Source organism: Lactuca sativa, chromosome 4, assembly GCF_002870075.4.
Source record: "Lactuca sativa cultivar Salinas chromosome 4, Lsat_Salinas_v11, whole genome shotgun sequence".
Classification (NCBI taxonomy): Eukaryota; Viridiplantae; Streptophyta; class Magnoliopsida; order Asterales; family Asteraceae; genus Lactuca; species Lactuca sativa.
This window is the reverse complement of record NC_056626.2, coordinates 16,493,990-16,516,292: the sequence shown is the minus strand read 5'-3', so window position 1 is coordinate 16,516,292 and position 22,303 is coordinate 16,493,990. Positions and strand designations below refer to the sequence as shown.

The following is a 22,303-nucleotide window of genomic DNA, read 5'->3' as shown; positions in this document are numbered from 1 at the left end:
TAATAAACAGATGAGAGGCCTCGTTGTTGTTTGATTTAGTCATCTAGCGGAGTTTAGATGACGACCACTGGCTATTCTAGACAGTCTTGTGGAAACATTAGCAGGTTCGCCACCTGTAGGTGTTAATGAACTTGGGTGTTCATTCGCTGTACTCCATCCCCCTCATGGTTGCCTTATTTGACTTATATTGCTGAGGTACCCCCGAAGCATGTGTTGTCGCCCCGATGAAATATTCTTAGACTAGGTCCCTTGTGTTAGTTGTTTTAGGGACATAAAGTGAGAATAACGGGAATGAGTAATTGGGTTATTGTTGGTTGGTGAAAATTAAATATGATTATTTATTATGGGTTGAAAACCCTATATGCTCACCAGACTCCCAAGCCTGACCCACTCAGTTTTATTTGTATTACAGGAAGTGGCACGAGGGCATGAGATGAATGAACCATCGGTTGTTTTGTTTACAAGTCTGTATATGTGTATATTTGTTGAATGACTTGTAATGCTATCGTTTATGCTTATTGGTCTGTATCGGAACATGACACCCCGAGTTTTGATTATATAATGAAAAATACATTTCTTTTATGAAATGCTTTGGTAAACATTGTTTTATCATGTTTTGTTTTTGGGAACAAATTCCGCAACTCTTTCAAATTAAAAGGATTTACTCTGAAAATATTTTAAAAGCATAAATGAAAATCGGTCTTTTCTGGCCGAGATTTTGGGGATGTCACAGTGACATAGCTCCTGAACTACATCTTATTCACGGACTACTGAGTTGTTTTTGTTAGGTTTCGTTATCTTTGAAGAACACCTGAGGAATCACATGGTCAGAGTCAAACACCATGACAAATTTCATTATCACTATCAGATCCTTCTCTCACAGCTTTCGTCTATATCCCCATCACAAACCCTAACCCTAATTCTCTGATTTCCTCCACCGCCACCATTAAATCGACGACATCGCAGCTTCCCTAGCTCCATCTTTAGTGATTAAATCGACAGCCATTTTATGATTTTACTTCAACTTCTGGATTTTATTTAGGGATTCAACTTCATCAGTAAAAACCAAGGCGATGAATTAACTCAACCAACACAACTCTATCGATCTGTGGCGGAGAAGAGAAGAGATCGGCGAAGGTGGAGAAGAAGAAATCGACGAAGGCGAAGGTGGAAGTGGAGGCAAAGACGGGCGAAGATGATGATTTGTGGTGGGATAGGTATATCATTGTTCTCGTTTTCTTTACAGTACCCACTTGCAACTGCAATACATAAATCACGCAGAGAGGAAGAAGAAGACCATTTTTCTCGTTTTCTTTACACTCAAACCTGTAAAATAAGATTATGAGTAGGAGCTGGGCATATCATTTTTTTCTTTTGGATTCTAACATGCAACTGCAACTGTGAGAGAAAGAGACCTGAAATTATAAGCATTACTTGTAAAGAGAGGTAGGCTAGATTAGAATGTACAGATCGATCCATCCTAATTGTACAAAGTTGTGATATATCAAATAGCTCGAAAGAGAGAATTATGGATTTGAATTTGTTGATTGAATTTTTGGTATGGGTTTCTACGATTTCTGGTATGGATTTCCACACACACACACATACACACACACACACAGAGAGAGAGAGAGAGAGAGAGAGAGAGAGATGGGTGGGGGATATTTTTTTTTTCTTTTTTCTTTATTTTTTAGTTAAAACAATATTAAAATAATTATAAAAAATACAAAAAAGAAAATAAAATGACATAATCGTCTTTTTGGACCTAAATCACCGAAACGTTTTGATTTTGGACCTTCGATGTAAATTGGAAACTTTTTGGGCCATATCCAAAGATTTTTTAATACACAGAGACCAATTTTGAAGTTTTGTCTATGTTAAACACAAATTGATCATGAAATGTTTAAAACAAAATTCTTTTCGTATAACTAACATTCTGTTTATTAAAATTTAAAACGAAAATCGTGTTTTGAGTTTTTGAGGAAAATTTGATTGTAATTGGGTTCTAATGTCAAACACTTCGTTCCTTATTTTATATTAATTTTTGTAATGTTTGAATATTTTTTAAGAGCTTGAAAGTTTGAAAGTTTTGACATGCCTGTGTATGACTTGCTAAATCATCCTTCGACGAACGAACATCGTTTGAGACTTAAGAGACTCCGACATGTCAAAAAGTTCAAAAAACGATCGATTCACATGTTTACCATTTATGGCATGCTGCCCACAATACGCGTCGTAAAGCGAAATACAGCAAGGCCATGACGGCTTGTTCATCAACCTCAATTCTTTTGAATTAAATATTTAAATAATTTTGAAATCAAAACGTGTAGGAATCTCATGGACCCACAAACACAAGGTCGTATTAGAACCATTTTTTTTTATGGTGGACGAAATGAAGACGTTTGTTTTTGAATTGACATGATACAAACGTATTTTAGATAATGAGTGTTGACAAAAGCAACACAAGTAGATGTAGTTATCCATTTGATACAATAAAGTCGTCGGGGACCAAACTTATGTGGAAAATTCATTCAAAGAATAAAGTTTGATTGGTTGCTATCTCAAATATAAATCATTTCTTTTTTATCACCAATTAAAAGATTCTTAAAAAAACGAATTCAGTATGACATATGTTTACTGTACATAGTTTTTAGGTATGTTTATAAATTTAAAAGTGTATAATTTTTTTTTTAGGTGTTAACATATGTTAACCAAGACACATGTTTATAGTTAACACCGACAATAATGTTTTTAACTCAACAAAATAAAACAATTAATTTAATAGTAAATAAAACCCTTGCTGAAGATGAACTTTTTAGAGAAAATAAATAACAGTATATTCGTTTGTTTTCCCTGATACTTTGTTAGAGTTTTATTATATGAAATTCTTTGTACTTCCACACATTAAGAAAAAAAGCCGCTATCTAGCTACCTATTTCATCATCTGAGAAAAATAATGATATATATATATATATATGACAACCCGAAATTTTCATTTGAATAATTTCCACAGTCAAACACTTCAACTATTAGTCAAAAATATTTTAATACATTTTTGGCTGGATTTAAACCCGTTTGGTGCTTTATTTTATTTCGTCAAACGATATAACAAAAAGAAGTGACGTAATTAGTGACGTGTAATAAACCGGACAACACGACACCTTAGCTAGCTGATTACGGCCAATCAAGGGAGTTTGGGCCGAAAACACCCTTCTCCCCATGAACTCAAGCATATAGCATGAGTTTACACCTTGTCCTCACTTTTACCACTCCCCACCTCAAGAACATAAGGTTTTCTCTCAAGTATCATCATACATTTCTTTCAAATCCGCCAAAAATGTATGTTTTCTTCCTAGATTCTTTCATAAAAACACTTAATCTAGTGTTTCTACATCTTCTCATCCATGAATTTCCGATTTTTACTTAGATCTTCAAAGGATCTTCAAATCACCAAGAACACATTTGTGTTTTTAGGTCCTAAAACACCTCTACAAGCTTCCTAGAAGTAAGTATACTCTTCCTGACTAGTTATTGGCTTAGTGTTCATGGATTAAACACCCAAATACCCCAAGGATATGTGTTTACGGTTTGGGAATCTCCCAAAACCGTAAACACCAAAACCGTAAACACCATAAAGGGTGTTTTGATGTCCCTAACTCCTTCCTTAACATGTTTAATGGACTAGAAAAATGTATAAATGAGCTTAGGACCACAAAACACGAAGGAGATGATGTGCTCAAGGGTTTACGGCCGTAAACCCTAGTGTTTACGACCGTAAACTCCCAAGGAGTGGTCTAAGGACCGCAAACTCCAAGGGAGTACCCTTTTGAACCCTAATCACTTCTCAAGACCTTTGTTTTGACCTTAGAACCCTTCCAAGTGATGCAAGAGACCTTTAAACACACAAACTCACTATTGCCATGAGTTTACGGTTGTAAACTCATGGGGGAAGTGGTCTCTCAACCGCAAACTCATGTTAGGGTGGTCACTTGAAGTGTAAACTCCATAGTGAGGCCATACACTCTTTAGAAACAACCCCTAGCACTCCTTGCACTTGTAGCAAAGTGTTTTCATGCACTAAAGGGTCTTTACTTGCTAAATTGGTGATAAAATGACTAATTAGACACCATCATGTGCCACTACATGTTACATAGGATCCGTGGGCATGCCCAAGTCCTCACTTGACACCTAGCATCCTACCCGACATTCCATCCACTCCACTCACTGCAGGTGAGTTCATACCCCTTAATTAACCTTTCAAATGTTTTTAAATGCTTTTATGGGGGGAATACAAGTTGAATCCAACAAATTATAGTATCAATGACATGTGATTTGTAACTTACAATGAAAAAGGATTTCTATACTTTTAATCGTCATGCCATCAAAACTGCTTTCAAAGTTATCAAACTCATTTTCATGTTAAATTGTTATAAAAACTATTTCCAAACCCTTTTAAACTTCTTATGATTCCTAAAATATATCTACCCCAATATATTTATATATTTATATAAGTAAGACTTGAAGGACTTAGGACTGATAGCTCGCCTTATTTCCTGTTCTTGTTTAATTGGGGTCTTAGGGTATATTGTTATCTGTCCGATTGTCGTTGAATTCTTAGTTATATATTGTATGTATTTGTGTCGGATATGAATGTTTTCACTCCGTTCAATACTTTGGTGTATCCAAGATAGACTACAACGTGCTATTTAATTATAATAGGTATAGTTAAGGTTTCCCGCTCTTTACTACCATCACTATGATACTTACCATAGTTAGCACTATTATGAGTCTCTACATGTTAAGTACTATACTAGGAGAATACTATGTACTATACAAAAGAACACTAAATACATAATACCGAGAAACACACTATACACTAATACAAGAGAACATACTAAAACAGAATGTGATACACTATTTCTCTATACGACACTTTGTTACACCTTCGCCGTGTAACCATAGTCTCCTGGAGGGAGATCGGGCTCTACGTGTATAGATCTATATAGGGCGGACACTCTCACATCCCGACTGCTAGCTACAGTCTGAGCCGACTACGCCTAGGGATGATAACATGTTACCACACTACGCGTGACCTGGAGGGTCATTATACATTTGATCGCCTATCCGCATGGTTACATAAAGATTCACATTCGGATCCCTAAATTAACAAATTAAGAATTAAAGGTAAAGTAGACTTCCCGAGGTGTATTATATACTTATCAATACCTAGAGGTTGCGGTTTATTTACCATTCAGTCGGCAGTATCACTGTTGGAATAATACATTATTTTCCCATTTACTTTGTTCAAATGAAGTCCAAACTATATTTTTATAATTGAGAGTCTAATTGGGAAAACTTTTACACACTCAAAGTATTAAACCTACAAGTAACCAAGTCTTGGCAGAAGACTACTTTTACTGGAAAATATAGGATTTTCTAGAGATTCACCCTATTTTCAAACTTGATAACAACTTTCATGTTACACAATTGTAAACACTTTTATACAAGCAATGACACTAAAATTCTTATGAACTCACCAGCTTTATGCTGATACTCGTTTTCAAAATAACTTGTATTCTCAGGTCGTCAGTAGACAGGTACAAAATGCAGCTTTTGAGAAGATGGAGCACATACAAGACTCGTCTTTATTTTTTATTATACTTTTTGGTGTCTAACAAACTGTACAGAACACGCTTGTATTAAAATTACTATATTAATGCAATGGATGTGGTTGCTTGTTTTTACTATTATGCATTGTTATGATACTGTACATGACGTCCTCCACCCCAGAACGTATTCCGCCGTTCTCAATTTTGGGGTGTGACTATATATATATATATATATATATATATATATATATATATATATATATATGTATATGGTTATGTTATTTTGTTTCTAGTAATTATTGTGTGCCAAAATACACAGTTCTGGACCACAAATGGAATAGAATCAATGATAATGATTTGAGAGTCTATGATATTACAATAGAGGAACATGTACCATATAATCACACAAATTTCAGCATAAGGGTATTTTGGACAATTAACTATATTTAAAAAAGGAAATATTTGGAATTTTATGGATAATTAATTCTCCTAATTTTAATAATCTTATTTTTTAAATTAATTCAATTTAATTCGAAACATAATTTGTAAATATTACCGATTTTATTCCGTCAGAATGTTTTTTTGTTAGAATAATTTTCTTTCGAAGCTTTATTCTATTAGAATATTAATGAAGAATAACAGAATTCTTAAACTACCTTTTGAAGAATAACAACATTTTTATATTTTCATATACATTCGAACTTAAATACAAATTCATACATATTCTTACATACTAATTACCTTATACATTTTAATATATTTATACATATTCTAAAAGAATATCACAAAAAATTAGTATTCTTAAATATACAATTCATTAATAACTACAAGTGTAATTCTTAAAAAATAAGAAGATTCTTAAACTGTGAGTGTGATCAAACTTTGGCTCATTCTTCAAGTCATTCTTATCAGGTCTTCAAGCACTTCTTCTGACCATTCCTATCACAAATGCAACAAAAACTAAGAATGGTTAAAAGCATGTTACTTGCAATTCCTATCAATTTACACATTCTGACAGAATACATAGAATACATTCTGGCAGAATACATATAATACATTCTGGAAGAATAATTAGAATATAATCTTGCATAATACATATAATTCATTCTCTCCGAATACATAGAATAAACTCTGGTAGTTATAACTTTACATGCCACTATAAAGAATTAATCATGTGATTTACCATTTTCATTTTGCTTCAGTTGATCAAATGCACCGGCTCTGAATGTATCTACACATACCAAAGTTGGTTTCCAGCCCTTCTTTTCGTGGTAATAGGCATATTTTGTACATGTAGTAGTTTTTCCAGACTCTGAGCCATTCACATTCAGTAGCACATGTCATCAAGGATCCAAATACATAAAATACTACAAATAAATGTATGATGACAATTTACAGTTTACAAAAAACAAAAGTTACATGAACAGAATACCTTGTAAACCCACAAACATGACAACACTTGGTTTGCTTTTCTTGGGTGTGAAAGATGGCTTCCCAGGATCTAACATCTGGCAGAGCTTGGTAAATATAGCCTAGAAGAAATAGATAAATCATTGTTAAACAACACAAAGTGAACCTAACAACATTGGGCCAATATATGCCACAGTATCATGAGCGTCTATAGCATAACCAAACACTCAACACTAGAAAAATATAGAAATTAGATGTCTCTTCCATTATGTAAACAACTATTATCAGCTAGAATGTTTGTAGTTTGGAATTGAAATTCAATCTGAATCGATTTTATACATTTTGCTGAAGTACAGTTTCAATCACTGGAACCGGACTTCTTGAATCACACCCTGTTTGTAATTTGTTCCACTATATTCAAATTTCATTGCCTTATTTTCCTATTTCAAATTTCTTGTAGCAGCCACATATAATCCAATCAATGACTAGCAATAAAAATTAACTAATTCAACATATGCTTAGATTACACCGGATCAACAAATATGAGGGAAAAACTACAACAACAATAACAACAACAACAACAATATGCACATGTTGGATGATTCTCTGCTTGTTATGACCTGTAGGAGATCATCAAGATTGATGATCTTCGAACGGGCTTGAACTGAACATCGGATTGAAGAAGAGCACGTGTGATCTCGTTTAAAAAATCATTAAGGACCTTCTCGTCGATGATCGTGACATTGCTCATCTGCTGGAGAGCACGTGAAATGCTCCCCTAACTCCGCCAACACCATCTTTGATTATTTGCATGACACGAGGAACAAAGATCTGTTCATAGGGAAATTGGAACCAAAATCGAACATTGGTTTCTTAATTGACCAAAACTGGGATGGTGGTTACGGTTTCAGATTTAGGGTTTGGATGCTAGAAGGGGAAAAACAACGGTGTCGTCGGTAGTGTGATCTGTTGGTACATATTTGTATACGGTGAAGGTGACTATCTCGTGGTTGTACATATTGACTATGGTGGGTGAAGAAGATAATCGTATACTCTGATATAGAATTAGGGTTATGAAGATGAAGGAACCATGATTTAAGGGATCAAATACGTGATATTCTATTATTTCCTTAATTATAGGATTCCAATTAAATTATTTCTTTTAATTAAAAGCACAAAAAGTCCAAAATACCCTTTAATGATTTATTTAATAATTTATTATTTCTTGAATTCTCATTGGTGCATTTAGGCACACAATAGTTGCTAAAAACATTTGAACCTAACTTTCTCTCTCTCTCTCTCTCTCTCTCTCTCTCTATATATATATATATATATATATATATATATATATATATATATATATATATATATATATATATATATATATAACCATCTATACAAACCCTAACATTAATAATAGTTGTTTTGTGCTCGTTAAAATAAAAGAACTAAATTTAGCAAAGGAAAAAATAATGAAAATTAACTTAATAAATATTTACTGATATATAATAGTTTTATAATGATTTGTATTAAAATTTCATTAGAATTAACCAACAATAGACCTTATCCAATCTGCTACGTTTTGTTTTCCAATTAATCTAACCTAGACTGTGGATGAGTGTGTTTGGTGAAAATGAGGAAGTAGCCCTTAATGTTTTTAGATAGTACATTGCCTTTATCGCTTTTTGGAGGGAAGGGTAGCATGTTGGAGTTGCCTTTTGTTTAGATAGTACATTGGCTTTATGGCTAACTCTTATGGTTTATTGAAGTGTTAGAATCTCATATTTCTTGAAAATGAAGACACCACACACAATTCAGTTTTCGCTCAAAGACCAATTGGATATGTTATTTAAAAGGAGAAAATGCCAAGTCAAATTTATAAAAGCCACGTTATCATAATTCTAATGAAATTTTAACCTAAAACATTAAAAAATGGCATGTAAGCATGTTAAGGGATGTGGTCTTTTAAAGGACTAAGGAGATGATTAATAAGAAAGCAGGTTGATTTTAATGTTCTTTTGGTTGAAATATCTTTTGTTTAGATAGTACATTGCCTTTATTGCTTCTTGGATTTGGAATTGTCTTTTGTTTAGATAGTACATTGGCTTTATGGCTAACTGTTAAAAGTATATTGCCTTTATGGTTTATTTAAATGTTAGAACCTCATGTTTCTTGAAAATGAAGATAACACACAAAGTTCAATTTCGCTACAAGACCAATTGGATATGTTATTTTAAAGGAGCAAATACCAAGTCAATTTTTTTAAAGCCATGTTATCTTATTTCTAATGAAATTTTAACCTAAATCATTAAAAATATCATGTAAGCATGTTAAAGGATATAGTCTTTTAAAGGACTAAGGAGACGATTTTGGAAAGTCTATTACCTAAAATGGACAAAAATAAGTTGAGCAACTAGAATTATATAAATGAAATAGTTTGTTGGTCTTTTTTTAACATTTTCCCTTTTCATTAATTGGGATCATTTTATAGCTCTCAACCTTCTATAAATAAAGATCACTAACAACATGTTAAACTATTCTTTCTCTTTTGCGCCCTTTCTTAAATATGTCTTAAAATTAAAATATAAGCATCAAAAATCATAACTTCTATATACTTTATTTGTGGGAAATATGTTGGTATTTCCCCTGTTGAAAATCTACTCATGCATAAAGTGATGGCATGTAAAAGTTGGGCATGACAATTTCTTTTCAGATCTCTATAATTTTTAGGTTGTAATTGTATATAAGAGTTGACACACACACACACACACACACACACACACATATATATATATATATATATATATATATATATATATCTATTTTTAATAATGAGGATAAGGAAATCAATTTTATTTTTAAACACTCAATCACTCAAGAGCGAAATTCTATCTTTGTGGTTCAATCTTTTTGGATAGGATAAAATAGTAATTTTTATCCAATAATACATGTCGAATTACAAGAGATGGTTGCCATGTGTTGCACAATGTGTCCTGTAATATGATAAAAATATTGAACTTTAATGATAAAGACACATATAAGTTATGAATAATAACTTAAGGTGTAAAATATGGTACAAAGAAAGTGTAACATTGATATGTAATGTTTTGTTGAGAGAAATGAAAATGAAATTAGATGGCCTTTGGAGGGTCCTAGTGTGAAGTAACTTAAGAAGGAGAAGATTTCCAAAGAAGTATTAGATGTTATAAATGCTTATTAAGCATTCACAGTAACCCTTATCAAAGGGAAAATTAAAGTAGATGATGTTGATGATAATATTTTTATGATAATTAAGCTATTACCACATTTAGTTGTTATCAAGTATAACACAATACTCCTACGGTTATGGAAATTTGACGACCAATTAAGGAAGATATGATAGTTGATAAAAAGGAGATGTGTGTCTTTTGATGGAGAAATAAGAATGAGATGGGTATGCGTACGTTGATGCATTATGATGATAAAAATAATGATAGTAGTAAGATATCATGCACTAAGAAGTCAAAGCATCCGTAAACCTTCAAATTGATTGCATATTGAAGTGGTAAGAGGTAATCCAAGTGGAATGCATAAAGGTGATGAATGATAGAATGTACAATTGAATATGATGAGTTATCTGATGAATTCATGAAGCATGATCACTTTTCTAGAAGATAAAAGTTGACAAATTTTCCATTTCATGACGATAATGATTAACTGGAATTTGGTTAAGAAGTTATGGTAATAATCAAGATGTAATGGTCCCAAGATGGTGATATCTAGAATGGATAAAATTATCCAAAAAGATAAGAGGAAGTGTGAACAAGGTTGGTTTAAAGTAATTAGCCGAAGACTTCTAGGAACTAAATTGGATTATGAAATGTAATATTGTTAAAGGTCCAACATACATGAACCATATGTGATGGACAGGAAAGACATGACAAAGGATATGCGAGATTAATGACATGGATGATAATTTCATGGAATATTTGACAATTAGATTGAATATTAGAACTTAAAGGTGATCGATATTGTTTTTAATGATGAACAATCATTAAAGATAACGAGATGGGTGGTATTGTGTGACACACCATAGACGATCTTAGAGTTGCTACATGGTGGGTATAACTATGAGAAAATATGAATGTATTAAGTCCACATATGTCTCCATTAGCATTATCGTAATTATATGTTTTGCATAAATTAGTTGTAATTTTTACATCAATTCTTTAACAACATATGTCTCCATTAGCATTATTGTAATTATATGCTTTGCATAAATTAGTTGATATAACTGGCCAAACTTATTGCATTACGGTTCATCTCCTGAAAAAGTTTAAATAAAATAATTGGAAAGAAAACTACTCCAAATTTGATGAGAAAACATTATATTAGAGTTTCTATAATAACCAATGATAATGAATTAATTTTAATAAAATTTCTATTTAATAACTACTTAACATCACATCTTTTGATTTTGGGAAATAAAGTAATCTAACCACTTTTTTCGGGGTTTTTGTTTAAAATATAATTTATTTTTGCAAAATAACCACATATTCTAGAATGGGTTGTTTCGGAACAAATTCCAAATTATTTTTTGGGTGGCCCGACCCATTTCATTGGATTTGGAATGCCTATTCTGGATCAGTCGTATATGTTCCGGATCGGGATTTTTAATTTCAAAATCCAGAATATAATTTGAGGCGACAATTTCATTTTTGAAAGGTGCATTCTGATTCCATAGTTCCAACTCGATTCTGACACACAACTCCCATCTCTGACACATATCGACACCTATTTCCGAAATGGAAGATGAGCACTACGACCCCATTATTTATGGGTACATTCTTTGTTTTCTCTTTGTTTGTTTAAGGTTTCTATTTTTCTACTGTTACTGTTCTGGAATTCGTATACCACCTTCGGAATGAACTGGAAATGTTCTGGAGCTTTTATTAAAGATGTCATTGTTGTAGGACCAACTGAAAAGTAGTTTAGATGTTTAGGTATTATTGATTTACATCGAAAAGTCGTGTTCCGGATCTTAAAATTTCATTCTGGAAGCCTCCAGAACACAAATAACTATTCTAGAACACGATGAACTCATCTGGAACATGAAGAATAGGTCCGGAATTGATCCAGAACAGGTCCAGAATATTAGTCATTTGCATTTTAGAATGAAGTGATAACATCTTTTTTATTTATGCAGCATGACATGGTTTGTGATGCATCAATTACACTCTCGTGTAAACCCAAAATTGGCGGGGAAATTCTTGCGGCATTCAAAAACAGACCTGAATGCGAGACTATGTTCAGGAATACATGTTTCAGGAGGTGGATAGACATTCCAAATGTAGATGTGGATCATTTGCTTCTACATTACGTATTTTGCCACGATGTTGTTGCCGACCCCGAAGCCATTAGAGGATATAGTTTTTGGTATTGGGGGTTACAAGCTGTCTTTCAGGGAGAAAGCATTTTGTCTCGTCACCGGATTTCGATTTGGTGACTATTTTCCTGCTTCTGCATCCAACGTCTCCTTTCGTTCCCTTGCCTTTCCTATGGCTTCAACGAATGGCTCGATCAAATTACAGAATGTTAGGGATGTGTTTAAACAATCACTTAATGAGTTACCGGAAGAGGATACAGTCCATGTATGTCTTCTATACCTGTTAGAGAAGGGTTTCAATAGGGGGTTGGCTAAACAACTTGTTACAGAAGAGTATTTCGCTTTGCTATCTAACCTTGATGAATTCAACATGTATAATGTTGTCTATTTTATAAATATTGATTATAATTACTGATCGTTACTAATATTTTTTTAGAAATTTAGTTGTTAACTACTTTTTTATGTGGCATATATCCATGAGGAGGATAATTTGAGATCGGTTGTACAAACAGCTTTTTACCGTATTCAATAAGGTTGAGAAGCTTATACATCCAGACGAACCGAAAGAGAACGAACCTCAAAACTTGACCTATACCCTATAGGGGTTTTTATACGCTTTTAGGGTAAGTATATGATGGAAACTTTTTTTTTGTTTGCTAACATTCTAATTATTTTTTATTTATTTGTTTGCTAACACTCATATATAGATTCTTGAGACTTTTCCGGTGAGCAGTTTGTTTGGTACCCGACAACAGAATGTGATCCCTCGGGCTGTTGCATGATCAAAACTGAGGTCGTTACAAAAGAATCACTGCAACCAAATTTTACAAATAGACGATGTATGGGTACTTTATTATTTAAATATTTATTTACTTTATAATTTATGTTCATTTATAATTTGATAATTTTGTTAGCATGGTAATAGACTTGTATTGAAGTTGGAGCCGACAGAAGATGAGATGCATGTTGAATGGTGGATTGTTAGCTCAGCGTGGATTGATTGCCTTGATTTTCTCAACACTGAAGTTCACAGGGCACCTTCCGTAACACCATCACCCAAAAACTCCCCTACCCATGAGCATCGAGAAAAGAAGGTATGGATAGATGATCCATATCACCCACCACCACCACCATCGGCCACTGACCTATCAATTGACAAGGGCCAATTTATTAGTGACTTGCAGAACGAGGTCGGTTAATTGAAAAATGAGGTATGTGAATGTCGCGAGCAGTTACGATCTTAAGAGGAGCGTTTAGCAAAGCATGAGGCTACTTTAGCCATGGTTCTAAAACTTATCAATAAGACTCCCAGAGACAATACAAATACCTCGAAGGGGATAGAGGTACATTTTTAATTATTGCCTCGCTTATAGTCATTATGTTTTTACATCGTCTACAAGTATACATTATTGAAACCGTACGAGGATACTATAATGACAATGAGTTATGGGAGCATGATTATGTCTTAAACACCCCCAAAAATTCGCTGAATGTCGGACCTGAATAGACGCTGAATGATGTCCCTGAACAACCGTTGAATGTCAGCCTCGAGCAGCCATCTCCGGTTATTCCCTCGTCTGATGTAATAGAGATTATGTGGGATGAATACAAATCACCATTACATGCACCTCCTAGGCGTTCTAAACGTCAAAAAGTTTTGTTTGTATGGTATAGTCGTCATGGATACAAATGAAGAGGAAAAGTGTTACACGACAACAACTAGCACCCGTGGACAATCTTGTAGATCCTATCGTACACAATGTATATAAAGAATATGATGGTTCGTTGTTGTTTGATCATAATTATTTGACCGGTTTTTCTATGCTTGAGTTTTAGACACGGTTATATACGGATAGTCATGGAGGATGGTTGTCATGTGATATAAGTAATATAATTATTTGCTTATTACATACTATGCTTCTAATAATAATACTTTACTACAAAAAAAAATTATTTGGCAACACGTCATGATGTGGATCTCATATCTACTAGAGCATAGAGTGGATGGTGCTTGGTGGACGGTTTGTGTCGTCAAATTTCAACACTAATACATATGACTGGAGTGACACGGTTGACGGATCCGTTTACCCAGCTTGGACAGAGTGTGATAAGATATAATTTTGTTTGGATTACATTACATGAGTATGTATATACTAATTAATTATTTCTAACCTTTTTGTAGCTTTACATCCCAATCAAAATACCACAAGCTCATTGGTTTTGGGGTTCTTCGGATTTGAGGAAATTCAAAATGACTATATGCGATAGTTATTGGAAGGGTGACTACTGTTCAGAAGATAAGGATTGGTTTATAGGTATGACAACCTGCATCTACAAACTGCTAGTGGGAGTCAACTATTGGGTACCAAACCAACTGATTTAATTCCACTTAAGAGCTTCAAGATGACCCTGGAAATGGCCCCAGACGTACCACAACAGATTAACAACAGAGGGGATTGTGGGGTGTATTTTTGTTGGTTCCTTGAGGTGTTGATCACCAGGAAATCGATTTCTATAGAGGGTAAAACCGGTCCACGGGATTTGGGTTATCGAAAACGACTAGTGGAAATTTTTTGTGGTACAAGGACAAAGATAATTTAAACATCTTATTTGTAATATGACCTACAGAGACATCCTTTATTTAGTTTATGTATTTATTAGTTGTTTGTTGATTTTAATTGCATTTTATATTTGATAAAACCAAAAGGTATAAATTTTATAAAAACAAAACTTATACATTATATAAAACCAAAACTTACTCTAAAAGAAAAACCACATGATACACGCAAAACAAAATAAACTAGGAAATTATATTCCGTAACCGTACTCCGGAATTCCGGAGAGCTCTCTGGAACAATGTGTTATGGAGAATGTGGTTACTTTTCGAAAAAAAATTAGTCATTTATGTCAAAAAGATCATTTATAAGGGTTAGATTACTCAATATCCTTTTGATTTTACCTGATTACTAATTATGTGCATTACTTATTGTACTAGAGAACTACAACGAGAGAGAAAATCTATGAATGAAGGTATATCGATGAGACTGGGGAGGGATAGAGAAAAATTGTGCAGAAGAAGAAAAGGTTTTAAAAGGTTAGAGGAGAAAATTTTAGTGAGCATAAGGGGAGTGCAACTACCTTTTTTCGGTCTAACTTACCTGATGATTACAAACTTTCCAGTTTATGGAAGATATTCAAGGAATAAGGGAACTATGTTGAAACGTATACTGCAAGGGACAAAGATAGGACACGAGGTATCTTTGCATTCATTTGATTCATCAAGGTGAACAATACTCATGCTTTACAAGAGTCTCTAAAGAAGGCGAAGGTGAAAAAACAAGTTCGTATGTTTAAAGTTGATTTTGATAAGGCTTTTGATTCCCTAATTGAAGCTACTTGGACTATATTCTGGATCAAATGAGTTTTGGGTGGAAATAGATGAATTGGATAAATGGGTGTTTATCTTCTGGTAGGACCTCGATTTTGGTTAATGGCTCTCCTATAAAAGAATTTCAAATCAATAGATGGGTAAGATAAGGTGGCCCTCTCCCACCATTTCTATTTAATAACTACTTAACATCATATCTTTTGATTTTACCTGATTATTAATTATGTGCATTACTTGTTGTATTAGAGAACTACGACGAGAGAGAAAATCTAAGAATGAGGATACAAAGATGAGACTAGGGAGTGATGGAGAATAATTATGAAGAAGAAGAAAAGGTTTAATAAGTTCAGAAGAGAAAGCTTTAGTGAGCTTAAGGGGAGTGCGACTATTTTTTTTGGGTCCAACATGTCTGATGATTGCAACCGTTCTAGTTTATGGAAGATATTCAAGGTGTATGGGAACAATGTTGACACAATTATTGCAGGGAACAAAGATAGGACACGAGGTATCTTTGCATTTATTTGATTCATCATGGTGAACAATCCTCATGCTTTAGAAGAGTCTCTAAAAAAGGTGAAGGTGAAAAAACAAGTTCGCATGTTTAAAGTTGATTTTGATAAGGCTTTTGATTCCAGTAATTGGAGCTACTTGGACTCTATTTTGGATCAAATGAGTTTTTGGTGGAAATAGAGGAATTGGATAAATGGGTGTTTATCTTCTGGTAGGACCTCAATTTTAGTTAATATCTCCTTATAAAAGAATTTCAAATCAATAAAGGTGCCCCCCTCTCACCATTTCTATTTAATAACTACTTAACATCGTATCTTTTGATTTTACCTGATTATTAGTTATGTGAATTACTTGTTGTACTAGATAACTAAGACGAGAGAGAAAATCTATGAATGATGATTCAACGATGAGAATGAGGAGGGATGGAGAACAATTTACAGAAGAAAAAATGTTTAATATGTTTAGAGGAGAAAACTTTAATGAGCTTAAAGGGAGTGCAACTATCTTTTTTAGATCCAACTTACCTGATGATTGCAATCATTCCGGTTTATGGAAGATATTCAAGGAGTATGGGAACAATGTTAACATGTATATTGCATGGAACAAAGATAGGACACGTGATATCTTTTCATCCATTTTATTCATCAAGGTGAACAATACTCGTGCTTTAGAAGAGTCTCCAAAGATGGTGAAGGTGAAAAACAAGTTTGTATGTTTAAAGTTGATTTTGATAGGGCTTTTGATTCCCGTAATTAGAGCTACTTGGACTGTATTTTGGATCAAATGGGTTTTGGGTGGAAATAGAGGAATTGGATAAATGGGTGTTTATCTTCTGGTAGGACCTCGATTTTGGTTAACGACTCCCCTATAAAAGACTTTCAAATCAATAGAGGGGTAAGATAAGGTGGCCTCCTCTCACTATTTCTATTTAATAACTACTTAACATCATATCTTTTGATTTTACCCGATTATTAATTATATTCATTACTTGTTGTACTAGAGAACTATGACGGGAGAGAAAATCTATGAATAAGGATACAATGATGGGACTAAGGAGGGATTCAAAACAATTATGCAGAAGAAGAAAATGTTTAATAAGTTTTGAGGATAAAACTTTAGTGAGCTTAAGGGGAGTGCAACTACCTTTTTGGGTCCAACTTACCTAATGATTGCAATCGTTCCTGTTTATGGAAGATATTCAATGACTATGGGAACATTGTTGACATGTATATTGCAGGGAACAAAGATAGGACACGAAAATGTTTAATACGTTTAGAGGAGAAAACTATTTGATAGCCGAGAAAATGTACTCCAAAATCCATCTTCAAGGTTTTAAGTGGGTTAATTGGGCTTGAATCAAAGTTAATTGTTTTGTTTGGAAGACGTTGCTTAATAGGTTTCCAGTGGCTCCGAATCTCGTGATTAGAGGTGTTGCTCTCAATTCCATAGTGTGTCCCTTTTTCCAATCTAAGGAGGAGGATGTCGATCATATATTTTTTTCAATTGCAGGTTCTCGGCTGATATTTTAGATTAGTTTGGTAGCTGGTGTGGGCTGCTTCCGGTTATCCCGAAAAATAAAGAAGACTTGTTTACGACTTTGGGAGCCTCCGGTCACAAAAAGGAAATGAGAAAGGCATCTTGGTTCTTCTTTATTCGGTGATCTGGATCATTTGTAAGGCTTGCAACAACGTGTTTTTTTAACAGAAAGCAATGCTCTTTCTTAAAGACGACATATGATACCGAGTTGATTTCATTAAATTGGACAAATCATAGATCTTCTTTTAATCATCTTTGTTAGTTCAATTATTGTAGTTCCCCTTTTAAAGTTTGTAATTTATAATTGTTGTACTCTATTTTGTTCTAACCTCTTGCTAGTCTTTTTAATGTATACGTCGTTCAAAAAAAATTGTTGCATTAGAGTCATAATTTTTTATTTTCAGAAGAGAAAACAAACAAATTGAATACATAATTAAATATTTTTTTTCTATCAATCTTCCTATTCAAATAAATAATGGCATATGAAATCTATTAATTATATTTTTTAGTATTCTTTTTTGGAGGAATGAATAGGAAAGAGAAATAAAAATAAAAGAAAAAATATTTGATTTCTCTTATATTATTGTAATCAAGTTAGCTATACGTTTTAAATAACTTTATTTGATGTATACTTTAGACCTTCCTATACATTCGATAAACGAAAAACGTTTTTTTAGGAGTTTTATATACTTTAACGAAAATATAAGAAAATCGGTGCATTTAACTTTAATACAAAAGCCAGATGAAGACTTATTAATTTGTTTCATATAACACTTATTATCCCTTCAACCTTTTTTTTAATATATATTTTAAGAAAGCAAAACGACAAACACTCTCAAGTTATATAAATTCAATTGGATTTCGTTGTTACATTTTTAACTATCTTCGCATTATTTACAGACAATGAAAAAGATCAAACCACTCTGAAATTCCATAACCCATGTTGCTCACGTGTGCTAAGTTTATTAGATTTTGTCTAAAGTGCAACAAGATCATCGTTTAAAAGTAATTAACTAGTTTTATTACAATAATCTATTTAAAATATTAGGGGGTTAGCTTTGTTAGACATTGACACGTGCCTGACTCAGATTTTGAGTAATTAAAAATGAAGTAAAAATAAAAATTTGCTAAAATTGAACAAACTTGAAAACGAAGCAATTAAAAACCCGAAACCCCAGAAGAAAAGATTCCGGCGTGCACTAACAATTATACTAATACTTCTCGCCGATCGACGCTTTTTCATCCAATCAAACCACTACGTGTCCAATAACCAAATTGTCACTCACCAACCGCTCTGTATACAATTACGGATTACCCTCCATGTGGCATTTTAAACTAAACGAATTGTGTTTTTAAAATATAATTATATCGTATCGTTGTATTAATTTAAAATATTAAAATTTATATTAAGTTGATATAAAAGGTATGTTTTGATTAGTGACGAGTATAGATGGGTATCCATTTTATTTCATCGGAATCGGAACCGTAATCGGAATCGGTCTAGGCGGTTCTTAAATTTTTGGAACAAGTCCTACAACTGACAGTTTCGGTTACGTAAGCGGGTAACTCGGTTATATTTTTTAGTTTTGTTAAGGTGATATTTGCATATTTATTCATATATTTTGTGTATTATCTTAATATTTTGAGCTACAAATGTGCTTATTTTAGGACAAAATATACTTAATATGTTTGAAATTTGTTTTGTAGTAGTGAAGACATGCTCGAGATAAAAACGAAACGAATTGCGGAGCTGGAAGTAGAAAAAAGTGGGTCAAGTCAACCAAAGTCAAAGAAATCAAAAATTCTGAAGCCCACATCGTGGAGATCGTTAGCCACGTCGTGGTGAAAAGAAGTTCACGATCAGAGAAGCTGACTTGGGGAATACACGTAGTTACAGATCGCCACGTCGTGGAGCCTATTTACCATAGTGTGAGAGCCTTCTTTTGGAAACTATAAATACTTCAGTTCTGCGTTCAACCCTAACAGATGCTTCAAGTTATTCTCAACTATTAAAGACTAAAAACCCCTTAGAAAACCCTTGGAAGTTCAGAAATCGATTGGATCTAAATTGTTGAAGAGATCTAGAAGAAAACAATATTAAATCTTTCGGTTTGCTAGCTTTAATTATATCTAGTATTATTTATTTCGATTCTATGTGTTTTTCTGCTATGATTATGGGCTAAAACCCTTCTACTTTCGTTGGTGATGATGAAACCTTTGAAGTATGTGTTGATTTCAATCTTATGGCTAACTACTGTTGTTTTTCCTAGTGTTGATAAATCAACACGTTGCATCTTTAAGTTATAGTTTTTAATTGCTTTGATATAAGTTTTGTGTAGTAGATGATGATTCTATTTACATGAATTTGTTTACCTAGTGGTTTATGATCATTAAATTGCTAGAGCTAGGATTGAACAAATCTTATATTAGTTAATTAAAATTGGTAACTTTAACTGTGTTAGAGAGTATAATTGGTATATAATTAGTGTTTGGTTGTTTGACTTGATCATAGAAAAGTAACTCTTAGATTTATTGTGCATAACCAAATTTATCTTAGTATCATTTTCGTGTTTACTTGTCTTTGATCATAACATAGTAAGCCATAAATTGGTAACAACTAGGAATTTTGATCATAATAACTAGTTATGTCATAATTTGGTAACCAACAATAGTAATTTAATAGAAATCAACCATAAGGAAAATGTGAGATTCAGATCTAACAAAAATACTCTTTAAAATTGAATTTAAATTGTTTTCTTTGCTTAGTTTAATAGGAGTTGTTTGATTTAAGTTCTTCAAATCTTGCGAAATCAGTAAAACCCCTCATTTAAAGTTTGTTTCTTAGCTTAATTATTAGTAGTTATTTTATAGATTGAATTTCTGTTCCCTGTGTTTGACATCCGACTTAACTAAACTATTCTATAATTTTGACCAGGTACACTGCCTAAGTGCAATTAGTTAGTTAAGTATGTTAGACTTATAAATTTAAAACTAGGTAGTATATAAATTGCACATCAAGTTCTTGGCGCCATTTCCAGGGAACGACTTATATTGATTTTTAATTTAGTTACTTTTGTTAATCGATCCATTTTGTGGGGTAAAAACCGCAAAAATTATTTGTTGCATTGTTTCAATTTTTCTACATATTCAGTAGCCTCGTCGTGGGCTTGATTGTCCACATCGTGGTTATTGTGCATGCAGTTTCAGTTTATTTACTTTTATTCGTTTTACGTGTTTTTTTGTTTTCTTTCAGTAATTTATGACCAGGGGATCACAACTTCCTATCATACCACCACTCGAAGATCTATAATCCTCTTTCCATAAGAAGAAAGATAAAAAGGTCGACGAATCAAGTAGCACTTTCAAATCAAACAAGGATTTCGAAAGCTTCAAGAAAACTCCTAACGAGAAGGGCATTAGGCACGAACTAGAAACCGAGGATGGTTCAGAGGAAGACATAAAAAGCTAGGAAGAAGAGATGTTAGACATTACAACGATGATGATGAAAGAGTACAAGAAGCGGATGCGTAACTACAACTGGTCAGGTCTTGTACCACCCGGAATTCCAGCAGCCACCAATTTCGAACTCGAGGGGCATATTCTCACTATGCTTAAAGATATCCCATTCTATGGGAAAGACCATGAATATGCGTACAAGAATATTGATGAATTTTTGGACATTGCAAATTACTTTAATGTTCCCAATGTTCCATGCAAATCGGTGTTGATGAGAATGATTCTAGTAACTTTCAAAGGAGCAGCTAAAAACTGGCTAAATTCAGTTGCACCTGGAGCTATTCATACATGGGCTAACCATCAAGATGAATTCATTCAGCAGTTCAGTCCACCTTCCAAAGTTTCAAGCAAAATATTGTTAACCTTCATCAAGAAAATGGCGAGTCTTTATGTGAAGTTTAGGAAAGATGCAAGGGATTGCTCATAAATTGCCCTCAATATGATCTCGACGTGCGGCAAGAAGTTTCTATCTTCTATGACGGGGTGAATGTGACAACGACGCAACTCCTTGATTCTCAAGGACAATTGACAAAGAAGATCTCGAATACTATTAAAGAATTAATAGATAGAGTATCACAACCCGATAGAGGATGTGACAAAAGGGAAAACGAATGGCAATGGAGCTTCTGAGGACTTGGTAGTTGTGACGGGAAAGCTCGAGAGTATGGACCAGAGAATGAAAAAGATGGACTAATCAATTTAGTCAATACAAGTGGGATGTGATAATTGCAATGGACCGCATTTAACTAAGAATTGCAGGGTGGATGAGAATGGGAATCATAAAGCTTAAGTTTGTTACTAAAGTGGAGACAAATATGATGAACATTGGAGGAAGCATAAGAAGGAATGGTTGCCTTATGAAGAATTCAAGAAGGCTAATGAAGAAAAGTTTAGGCAAACCGGTCGAGGCTTTTTATCAAAAATAACAACCACCGTTTGAGAACAAATCCAAGTTTGAGTCAATGAGTG

The 22,303-nt window shown here is 33.4% G+C and overlaps 1 long non-coding RNA gene and 1 other non-coding gene across 3 annotated transcripts; one reads left to right on the top strand and one right to left on the bottom strand.

Moving 5' to 3' along the window:
* Positions 1–16,000: 16,000 nt before the first annotated feature.
* On the top strand, positions 16,001–18,146 carry LOC122197587 (uncharacterized). Of its 2 annotated transcripts, XR_006191192.1 has the most exons (4): positions 16,001–16,549; positions 16,646–17,176; positions 17,283–17,710; positions 17,792–18,146. It is a non-coding gene; the product is annotated as an uncharacterized LOC122197587 (long non-coding RNA). The 2 variants fall into 2 exon arrangements; XR_008232082.1 differs by having other exon boundaries at positions 17,283–18,146.
* Positions 18,147–21,673: 3,527 nt separating this feature from the next.
* On the bottom strand, positions 21,674–21,780 carry LOC111880712 (small nucleolar RNA R71). Its single transcript, XR_002846556.1, has one exon. It is a non-coding gene; the product is annotated as a small nucleolar RNA R71 (small nucleolar RNA).
* Between the last annotated feature and the right edge of the window lie 523 nt (positions 21,781–22,303).